The sequence below is a fragment of the Nicotiana attenuata genome, unplaced genomic scaffold, assembly GCF_001879085.1.
Source record: "Nicotiana attenuata strain UT unplaced genomic scaffold, NIATTr2, whole genome shotgun sequence".
In the NCBI taxonomy this organism is placed as follows: Eukaryota; Viridiplantae; Streptophyta; class Magnoliopsida; order Solanales; family Solanaceae; genus Nicotiana; species Nicotiana attenuata.
Window position 1 is genome coordinate 37,078 of NW_017675960.1, and position 12,322 is coordinate 49,399.

A 12,322-nucleotide genomic window follows, 5' to 3' on the forward strand; every position below is an offset into this window, starting at 1 on the left:
GGATAACGTTCATAAAGATGTGTAAATGCTCTACGCCCGGTAGCATTTAATAAAGAATATTCCGCGGCATTAACAGCGACGTCCCGTTACAGGGAATTTGGCATTTATGTCTACCGTTATGTCTTCATCAATGACCCTCATAATTGATATTAAAGGAGGGCACGATCCTAGGACCTCCTTCCCTAGACACAATTATAAATAGTGAGCTCAGTTATCACTGTAGAGGAGACGAATTTTCTGGCAAACTTACACTACATTCTATACAAAACTTAATACAATTTTACTTTTTCGCTTTTTGATTTCATCGTTGCTGTGCCCGGAAACCTTGTTCCCGAAACTGTCATCTCTGCTGTTTCATCTACATTTTAAGACTAAGTGTTGCATAATTATGTACTTATTTTATTATTTTCAGGATCAAATTAGTTCACTTGTCTAGAAACCACGTATAAATTCAACTGTACCATTTTACGGGTAAACAGTTTGGCACCCACCGTGAGGCCTAGACAGTCGTGCAATTAAATTGATCCGTGCCTTTTTTACTAACGTGCTTTGATTATTTTTTCTTAGAAAAGATCATAATAAATGATAGACAACACGCACAACCCTGAGGTTCGAGGAGATCAGCCTCACTTCGAGGACTCAATTAGTGACACTCACAATGAGGGGAATGGTGCCACACCGGTGCATGACAGGCAGTATCCTCGACATGTTCGGGAGACGACTCCCAATGATGCTGATGAGGAGTATGTCGTTGACGCAGTAAGGGTCTTGCAAGAGCAACAAGCGATCATTCTAGGCCAACTCACGCGATAGGATAAGGTTATGACGCAGTTGAAGCAGGCGCTGTCGGGGGCTTCGAATAATGCAAACAGACGAGATCCAATTCCCCGGTGTTCCCGCAAACCAAACAACGCAGAAGGTCGGCAACAACATTCCTAGGGGTGAAGTTAGCTCCGACGGGGTTGGGGGGAGCGGATCCGGTCTCAATAACGAGAACGATCCTTTTAAGAATGAACTTTTACGGTTTATGAGGGAAGTAAACGCCCGCATGGACCAAATCCCGGGCGCTCCACTAGTACTGAAGGGCCGGACTCCAAGAAGTATACTCAATTGCCGTACAAGCCAAGTGCTACACCAGAATTAATCCCGAAGCAGTTTAAAATGCCTGAAGTGCCAAAGTATGATGAAACTTCAAATCCTCAGAAGCATATTACCACCTACACAACGGCGGTAAAAGGAAATTATCTAGCTCCTCACGAAATTGAACCTATGTTGTTAAAGAAATTTGGAGAAACTCTCACGAGGGGAGCTTTGACGTGGTATTCACTGTTACCCGAGCAATCTATAGATTCCTTTGAAATGCTCGCAGACTCTTTCATCAAGGCCCATGCCGGAGCCAGAAAAGTACAAGCTCGGAAGGCCGATATATTTAGGATTACGCAGGGAGAGCCCGAGTTATTATGAGAGTTCGTTATCCGATTCCAGAAGGAAAGAATGTTGCTCCTGGCTGTTCAGGATGAATGGGCAGCTGAGGCATTCGCCAAAGGACTGAATCCGAGAAGTTTAGACGCCTCCCTAAAGTTGAAGGAAAGCCTGCTTGAGTTTCAAGCAATGACTTGGGTGGATGTCCACAACCCGTATGAGTCAAAAATAAGGATCGAAGATGATCAGGTTGGTTTTCCATTGTTGACCAAAGGATGGGATAAGAACAGAGAAAAATCAAAAGATGATTACGACACGAACAGACGGACTTTGAGGCACCGATTTTGCGCTACGAGCGGACTGAAGGTCGTGGTAGAGCCTTCCGGACAGCAGACAAGTTCACTGTCGACAGAAGGACCGATCGCGGTTGGAACAACAGATAACTGCAGGATAAAGAAACGTCAGGGTCACAGGATCCTTCTTACCCCAAGTTATCGGAATGCAACTTCAACGTAGTGTAGTGGAATTGATGTCAGCCATGAGAAACATTAAAGAGGCACGGTTCTCAAGACCGATGAGATCTGATCCCATCTAGAGGGATCCCAACTTATGGTGTGAATACCATGGAACGAATGGCCATCGGACAGGGGACTGCTGACACCTTCGGGAAGAAGTGGCAACACTATTGAAGAATGGTCACCTCAGAGAGTTCTTAAGTGACAGAGCTAAGAACAATTATGGTCGTAATAGAGACAACGCAAAACCCTCAAAAGCAGGAGAAGAGACCCCACGCCAAACGATTAATATGATCTTTGGAGGGAATGTGATTAACGGGGTTACCTTTTCGGCAGGAAAGAAGACAAAAGTATCAATAACTTATAGTAAAAGACTCACGGGAAGACGTCCTGAGGAAGCATAATATGAAACTTAATCTCGGGAAGTGCGCATTCGGGGTTAGTTCTGGTAAGTTTCTGGGATTTCTGGTCTCACAAAGGGGAATTGAGGTGAACCCCGACAAAATCAAGGCCATAGAAGACATCCCGGATCAATTGTCAAATGCAAAGGAAGTCCAAAGGCTCACGGGAAGATTGGCAGCTTTCAGCAGGTTCATTTCCCGATCATCAGAAAAATGTCATCGCTTCTTCAGACTGCTCAAAAAGAAAAATAATTTTGAATGGACACCGGAGTGCCAGCAGACTTTGAGGGATTTGAAGAAGTACTTGTCAAGCCCTCCATTGCTCTCAAAACCAAAAGAAGGTGAAACGTTGCTAATTTACCTCGCGGTCTCTAAAGTTGCGGTAAGTGCGGTTTTTGTCTGAGAGGAAGAAGGTACACAATCTCCCATTTAATATGTTAGAAAAAATTGAACAGGAGCAGAAACTCGCTACCCACATTTGGAGAAACTGGCCTTAGCCCTCGTAGTTGTCGCTCGGAAGCTGAGGCCCTACTTCTAATTCCACCCGATAGCCGTGGTGACTACTTTCCCTTTGCGAAACATTCTCCATAAACCTGAGCTCTCGGGAAGGTTGGCCAAATGGGTCGTCGAAATAAGCGAATTCGACATAGAATATAAACCAAGGACTACAATTAAGTCACAAATCTTGGCCAACTTTGTGGCCGATTTGAGTTTGGGATTACTGCCTGTCGGAATTGACATCGGGTGTTTGGACCTTATACATGGACGGAGCTTCCAATGCGAAAGGGTCCGGAGTCGGAATAGTCTTAATCACGCCTTCGGGGGAAACCCTAAGGCAAGCCATCAGAACGGCCCCTCTAACTAACAATGAAGCAAGTATGAAGCTTTGATTGCAGGGCTCGAATTGGCTCGGGGACTTGACTCTGAGGTCATGTAAATCAAATATGACTCGCAACTGGTGGTAAATCAGGTCTACGGGATCTTTGACACCAAAGAAGAATGCATGCAGCAATACGTGATAAAAGTCCAGGCTCTGTTGGCACGATTCCAGGAATGGTCAATTACTCATATCCCAAGGGAGGATAACGCAGAAGCAGATGCATTGGCGAACTTACGATCGTCGACGGAAATGAAGTGATTGGAGTCCGGGACGATAATACAACTGATGAACTCAATCCTGGATGCGGATGGTTATTATGAGGTAAATTTGACTAATTTGGTCTGGGACTGGAGAAATGAAATCATCGACTATCTCAAGCACGGGAAGTTGCCCGAAGATCCCAAAGAATCCCGGGCGTTGCGCACCAAAGCAGTGCGATATAACTTCAAAAGAGGACAATTATATAGAAAATATTTCCAAGGACCGTTGGCCCGATTCTTAGGGGCATCCGAAGCTAACTATGTAATGAGAGAGGTCCACGAAGGGATATGCGACGACCACTCGGGCGCAGATTCCTTGGTGCTGAAGTTGGTGCGGGAAGGATATTACTGGCCCCGCATGGAACGGGACGCCAAAGATTTCGTATGAAAATGTGATAAGTGCCAACGCTACGCACCACTAGTGCATTAATCATCATAACCTTTACATTCGATTCTATCTCCATGGCCGTTCATGAAATGGGGGATGGACATCGCCCCGCTCCCGGAAAGGTTAGCTTTTTTTTAATTTTAATTGACTATTTTTCTAAGTGGGTGGAAGCAGGTTCTTATTAGAAGATCGGGGAACACGAAATGGTCAATTTGTTGTGGAAAAATATAATTTGCAGGTTTGGAATACCTAAAAAGATTGCATGCAACAATGGGCCACAGTTTATCGGTGCAAAAGTTACAAAGTTCCTCAACGATTTGAAAATAAAAAGGATCACATCTTCACCCTATCATCCGAGTGCAAACGGTCAAGCAGAATCAACAAACAAGGTGATTATCCAAAACTCAAGAAAAGGTTGGAAGCGGTAAAAGGCAATTGTCTCAAAGAATTACCCGGAGTTCTATCGGCCTACCGGACAACGGCCAAGTCGAGCACAGGAGAAACTCCTTTTTCGCTTGTGTACGGTGCAGAAGCTTTAATCCCGGTGGAAGTAGGTGAACCCACCTTGAGATATTTCCAGGCAGATGAAGAATTGAACAACAAAGCAGTGTTAATCAACTTGGAGCTGCTCGAGGAATGCAGGGACTTGGCGCATGTAAGAATGGCAGCGCAAAAGCAGAAAATTGAGCGGTATTATAATCGAAGAGCCAACCTCCATTATTTCAAAGTAGGAGTTTTGGTTATGAGGAAAGTAATTCAAAATACCCGGGAGCTCAATGCCGGGAAAATAGGTCCAACGTGGGAAGGTCCCTACCGGATTTCAGCTATCACCGGGAAAGGTTCATACGAGTTGGAGAACCACCATAGAGATAAATTACCCAGCAATTGGAACGTGGCGCACCTCAAAAGATATTATTGCTGATGAACATTATCCAATCAGAAAGTATGTGCTGTACTCTTTTTCCCTTCGTTCAGTTTTTGTCCCAATTGGCTTTTTCTGGCAAGGTTTTTAATGAGGCAGCGAAAGAAAGCATACTAAGAAGACATCAGTAATAAGACCTTAATAGCATGGCAAACAGGCAAGTTTTCACTCGGGAACAATTAGATAATCTTTAGCTCTGTAGCAAATTTCTACTGGGAAGTTATGTTTTCTAATCGAGCAAAGGCTACCCGACCGTTCATGAGCACAATCCACTAGAGGGTTGTTAGATAGTCTTTTGCTCGATAGCATAGATTCCTGAGGGGAAGTAAGGCGTGCTACCGAGTTAAAGATTATCTAGCAATTCATTGGTGGAAGCTTTGAAGGTACAATACTTCCAGTATTTTAATTCGCATTCTTCGTATTCGAACACTTGGGGGATGATATGAGGATACTGTCACGACCCAAACCGATGGGCCGCGACGGGCACCCGGTACCTTGCTCAACCGAGTACCAACGTAACGTATCTTTCTTTTTACATCATCATAGGTAAGTGTGCCAGAAGGACGGTATGAGGTAAGAAGAATAAAACATGAGAGAACGTTCGACATAAAACGACCCAACCTGATATACTAACTTATACATATGACGTACGAGCCTATAAGGCCAAAATAATCACTCGTACACTGAACATAGGCCGACAAGGCCATACAATCTTTCATATACATGACAAATGTCTACAAGCCTCTAAGAGTGCATAAACGTCATAAGGCCGGGACAGGGCCCCGACATACCAGTCAATACATGTCTAAATCATACTAACCAAATAAGCAACTCCGGAGCAAATGGAGCGCACCAACATCTTCCGCTGAGCTGATATCCTACATGGAGGACTCTCAAACTATTTATCGGGACCTGCGGGCATGAAACGCAGCGTCGCAAGGCAAAAGGGACGTCAGTACAAATAATTTACCGAGTATGTACGGAATGAAAATCGGTAAACAATAGACATGAGAGAAACATGGAGCAAAAGACTCAACATGTATATCTGAATAGCTCTGTGAATCATTTAATATTATAATGTCATGCATATGAGTATAAATATCATACCATGCATGGGTATATGCGTTCATAACATCATCAAGCCTCTGAGGGCATCCCATCATATCATCTCGGCCACTGTGGGCAAATCATCAACGTATATCAGCTGATCAGGTGGTGGTGCGTATATAACGCAGTAACCTTTTCTCTTTTCCCATATATATATATATATATAATGCCATCTGGTCATGGGTCAATGTAACTGAATGCAATGCATGAGAAAGTACGTCAATAAAATCTTTCGGAGTGTCATAAGACTATTATGCCTTTGATTAATATCATGAAATAAACGTTATCAACTTACGTATTTTCTAAGACCCATGAACAGATGATAGAATAATATGACACATGGGGAATCAAGAACATAAGCATCTCTAGTATTTCTATGAATTGAGTCATGTATGGAAATTGTGCATTTGCTGGTTTAGTTTGTGTCGTATAGATCATGCCAAAAGAACGAAGGGATAGCCTTAACATACCTGAGCCGATTCTCTTGACAATACCTCTACACACGTCAATTGTGATAAAACACGTAACGACGAGATCGAAGTAAGAAAAAATCCGTATGATATTTTTGAGAAAGATTGTACCGTACTCCCTTAGAATCACAAAATTCTGTTGCATCTTCACTTGCATTCTTGGACGTAACTGGACCTGGTTTTGATTGCAAGATTCTTCTAAATTTGATTTGGGAGATTCATTAACGTTGTTAGAGCCCTTTTGATGCATAAATTCATGCATCCAACTTCCATCATTGAAAAATATATTTATTTACAATAGTTGGTCCAGCAAATCCATGTTTGATTTATTTTGTTCCACCACATCCTTTAGGCTTGATTAGTTGGCAATTTGTTGCCACACTTACATACCCCCACGTGTATAGTTTCCCCGTTATAATTATCAAACAAATTTCACTTAAATATTTATCCACAAATTCAATAATTAACCGATTACCCACATAATTAAGAATTATTTCAATTTACTTAAAATACTACTTACTTTTAATACACTTTATACATCTTACTATCATGGCCATGTGGTACCTTGTATAGTACTAGTCCATAAATACTGGGTATTTTAGCTCGGACCGTATTTTATCCCAAAATATCAAACTTCGACGAAATTCATTTTCTTCGATTTGCTTACCCTCTCACCATCACAAATGTACTCATCACTTGTTTGAAATAGCATAATGCTTATAATCTCAAAATAATCCCATTCCCGAACTACGTCGATTAACTTACGACAAAACTTTAACTGCGGGAAGTAATATCTCATTCCATCAATTTACTTATGGCGTACTTTCACGTACGAAAATATGGGGCGTAATATCATTCCCCCCTTTGGAACATTTGTGTTTGAATGTTGACCGATCCACTTATCATTCTCATAACCAATAGCTCTTGAGAATACTTTAATACTCTCCTTGCAATTGAGGCAACTGTTCTGTGAATAAATCCAAAGGCCAGGGCATTCCCCCCTTTAGGCCTCCCCTCATCTCATGCTTTGTAACTCTTATCCATCCATTGTTGATTCACCTCAACATTGATCTACAATCTATCATTGATAGCTTGAAACTTCTTACATAATACATTGCCACTAGGACTTACTTCTCATCGGGGACCATCTGAAATGATTAGACTGATCCACCCGATGCGATACTATACTTCCATAACCGTATTTCGTAGTGTGATTCACCTTATATAGGTATTTTAATCCTGTACAATTCATGAAAGCATTGCTTAATCGTAGGCCCAAACGTCATCCTTCATCTATCACAATTACACCCTTACTCTATTACCAGGGAAATCTCTTTTAAATGCTACTAGTCTTAGACTCCTTTGAGTCTATTCTGGCTATACTGAGCTTTCTATAACTTAGAGAAGCCATCAGCTCTCTTGTTTTCATGGGCTTAACCTTGAGGACTTATCTATTCTTGTCACCTTCTCACATAACCTTTCTTATCCTTACTCCTATCTTCCTAAAACCTTGTCGCTTTACCATACTTTAGCGTGCTACCTATACATATCTATTTATACTACTTGCAACCTTCCTTGAACTTGCTTGCGCCATAGATTTCCTTGTGTTATTTTAGAACATCAAGCGAGACATCACATCCTCTCTAAATCTTCTTTACTCTCTTAACTGGACCTCGCGATACCTAAAAATCATCGACTAGGAAGATATGTCACTGACGACGCCGCTATCATTCCTGGATGCTGAATCCCCTCGCTTCTAGCCTTCTATCCGTAATATGGACTATTCATAACCTTCTGCATTTAAGTATCTCGTACGTTGTTCACTTTACCTTACTTACCTTAAAATCTCGCATCACATCTTCTAATTTTTTCATGACCTCCTTTCCACATAGGTATAATTCATATTCACAACTTGAAGCTCAATTATAATACTTGCACCTCTGGTGTATACACAATCCGGTGAGAGCTTCATACTGACTTCTTAGAAGGTCGGTACTTTTCTAACTAGATTTATCGTAGAGTTGTTATAGAATATGGATACTGTACTATCTCTCTTGTACCTCTGATATTAAGAGTGATTCTGCAATGTCCTCAATCACGATTTCTATCATTTTTCTGGGTCCAATAATCAGACTCCTGATTTACTTTGTTGATGTAACTCTTTAGTTTCCTCTTCCTTCTGATCAGCCTTTATGTAGGCGTAAGCTATCTTCTGATTTGCGGCTCATGGTATTACTTTAGACTTTCATGGACGCTAAGGTGTATCTAAGTTACAATCTTTTAACAATTCAATCCCTTGTCTATGACCTGGACTAAGTTCTTTCTTTTAACTTATACCGGAGTCTTCTATGGCTATATGATTGGCAACATATATGCTACATGGATAATACTCCGAAATCTTAAGTGCGTTCATAATGTAACTAACTCTGGATTATTGATCGAATAATTCCTTCCGTTCCTTCTCAGCTTTCTTTAAATGTAAGCAATTACTTTTCCTGGTTGTTCTACCACTTATTGCATGAATACTTGGCTTATCTTAGTGCCCACATATATTGGAATTCCGTACAACCCATATGATCTTAAATATCACCTTTTGATTTTTTTTCTTCTTCCCGTTCATAGCCACGATATGGGCCACTTTCTTATGGAGTACATACAATGTTGTTATGATACTGTTGTTACAAGACCATTTCTTCTTCAAGTTACTATGCTTAGGTTGAAGCCTTCTTCCTTATTTCCTCAGCTAGTTTTTCATTGTAGTACTTAGGGAGGACCCTCTGACTCTTATAAAGCTACGAGCTTATTACATCGTATACTCGACGGAATTTTTGATGTCCTTCCTCGCCTATATATATCCGCAGTTACTTACCTCCACGCCTTTGTGCTTGTAGGTTGCTTCTGAATTGATATTTCGATTGTCATTCCAGTGGCATTCGCTTTTATTTCCGTAATACTCATATGGTACCTTTTTAACTTCCCTAACTCCTATATGAATATATCTCAAGTATTACAATGTCATAACTGCGAGGCTGAATTCCCTATGTTAGGGTTCCCTATGTTTATCTTGCATTGATCTGTTGATTTGTCTTTATCCTCTTGTCTAGACATAACTAGGCTCTTCCTGAATCAACTACTAACTACTCGTTGGCCCACTCTCATATCAATATTCCGAGTAATCTTTCTTGGGTTATTCCTTTTGTCTTAACTTACCTCTCGCACTGGCTCCTTATTTATCAAAAACATCCCGGGCTTGAACCCTTACTTCCTTTCCTTGACGTCGTGCTTGCATAATGTTCTGGAATCACAGCATATCCGTAGGATTTGAATAAGTGCAATCTCATCCCTTTCTCATTTTATCGCATTCTTCCTTTACCATTCCATAGTTAGTAGAACCACTTAATTCTGACTTAATGCCACATCACTCCACATTCCTCCCGGAGAACTAAGATTTAGAGCTATGAAGATATACCTGTAGATGTTTTACCTCTTCAACTTTGGCATCTTTTCACATCATCGATGACCCTTACTCGCCTTGCGGAAATCCTTCTGTACCAAGGATAACAAAATTCATTACTCGCGAGGGTGACACTTAATGTGACTAACACACACAGACCTTTAAGCTTAACTTTGCTTACATTTATTACTTTAGGGAAGCGTTTTCCTAAATGACCTTTAAAGGTTATTCTTCTGTCGTCCGTTCTATTATTGCCGGATCGCAATATCTGAATTTCTCATGATGTCGACTACTATCAAATCACTTAGTCCCTAATTCTTGTTTAATTTATCTTGTTCACCAGTCCATACTGATTTCTATTATTGTAGGGTCTAACTTTTCCTTCTTGTAATTGTCGCGCCCCCTTTTTTCCTCCGCGGAAATCGGGTTTATGACATTTGGGAAGACAACTCGTTCCCTTTTTGGGAATTGGGTTTAATGGAATTGAAGAGTCGCCACCTAATGATTTAAGTGCATTAAGACACTAAGAAGGGTTTGAGTCAAGTAACCATAGATTGGGTAAGGGCTTGAAATTATCCCAAGGGGAAGGTGTTAGGCACCCCTCAGGATCCACTAGTGTGGTTCCCGGCCAAACTATTGTTGTGACTTAAGGTACAAATAACATATAGACAAGTAGGACTTCAAATAAGAGGGGATTTTTCACATAAAGGTTAGAAATAAACAAAGTCGGAAAGCATTAAAGAAAGTTGATTTAGAAGAAACGTTTTAAAAGATTTTAAAAGAAACAAAGAAACAAAGGGAAGGGGGTCCTAGGTTTATTAATAATATGGATCACCCCACACAACATCCGGTAATCATTCTTACACGTGATGTTATCGCGTGGTCATCATATCCAAATCTACCCTTTCCCACCCCGTTAAGGTGATAAAGCGCGGAATGATCTCGTTTACTTATTGCATGCTATTACCCGCCCCAGTCCTATCAGTCCCGGAGGTACTTGGGACTACTAATACTAAAGGGAGGGGATGTTTGGCTTATTTGTGGTTTCAAAAGGTAAAACTACTAAGGCGACAAACAAAACATATATAGCAAGTTTGGGGAGGCATATAAACAAATAAAAGGCTCAGACAGACCTCCTTTAAACCAAAGAAAGCACATAGTTTAGCATGTCTTGCACGTACTGTTTAAGGTCTAGTTAAACTTAGAAGGTTTGAGGCAGACTGATTTATTACATAGTTCAGATAAGAATCTCGAAGCAGGCCTACCTGTTGGTTGTAGCTAATAAGATCTGATTCAGTTTATAAAAATTTATCCTACATTTGCCTAAGTGATAGACGAAGCCTATGGGCATGATATCTACAGATTTCAGAAACAAGAATGAAATAGATTGAATACATACTGATTAAGAGGGGTTACCAGATTATTAAAGAAAAGCAAAGTTTAGCAAAAGTTACAGGTTCTGCAAGCATTATTACTGGTTTTAGACTCATAAGCAAGTGGAAACGTTTCAGACTTGGTTGATAGTTCCTATAGGCATGCTTTCTACGCGTTGCTGATTTTAAACACTTTTATAGATTTGAAAAATGCGGAAAACCTACAACATGATATCTAGGTGTTACATTTTATTACGAGCGTGACATCTGATTACCCTTTTTGGTTATTAGGACCTATAAACAAGTTTGCCTAGTGAAAAGCAGGTATGCAAGAATCAGAAGGGACCTATAGGCATATTTTCTACATGCGTGTGCAGAAGCTATAGACATAATATCTACATGAAAGTGCAGGATCCCTATAGTCATGGCATCTAAATGAGAATGCTGAAATTCTTATAGACATGGTAACTAAATGGGAATGCAGAAGTCCTTATAGGTATGGTAGCTATATGAGAAATGCAGAAATCTTATAGGCATGGTAGCTATATGAAAAATGCTGAAATTAGAGATTCCTATAGGCAAGTTATCTATATGAAAAATGCTGAAATTAGAGATTCCTATAGGCAAGTTATCTATATGAAAAATGCTAAAATTAGAGATTCCTATTGGCAAGTTATCTATATGAAAAATGCTGAAATTAGAGATTCCTATAGGCAAGTTAGCTATATGAAAAATGCTGAAATTAGAGATTCCTATAGGCAAGTTATCTACCCTTTTTATATGCATGGTTACCCCTCCCTTTTCACTAACCATCCCCGAAAGTTTATTACAAAGTTATTACAGTCCAAAGAAAATAAATAAAATCATCAAAAATTGAAAATTACAACCAAGGAGAGCCTGATTCAGACTTCCTGTCTGAAGTATGAAGTAAACCAACTCCAAAGATCAGATTTCAAAGCCTTCCTCTCATTCGGGGGTGTGTCAGAGTTCCCTAAGACTCTCACATGAACTCCGGGCAGTGCTTACACCCCAAATACATTACCAGACTAGGACATAGTGCAGTGTGGAAGAGCCAGCCCTCAAGTGTCCAAGTTCAGAGGGAACTCAGGGTCCCAAGGCAAGGCTCACAG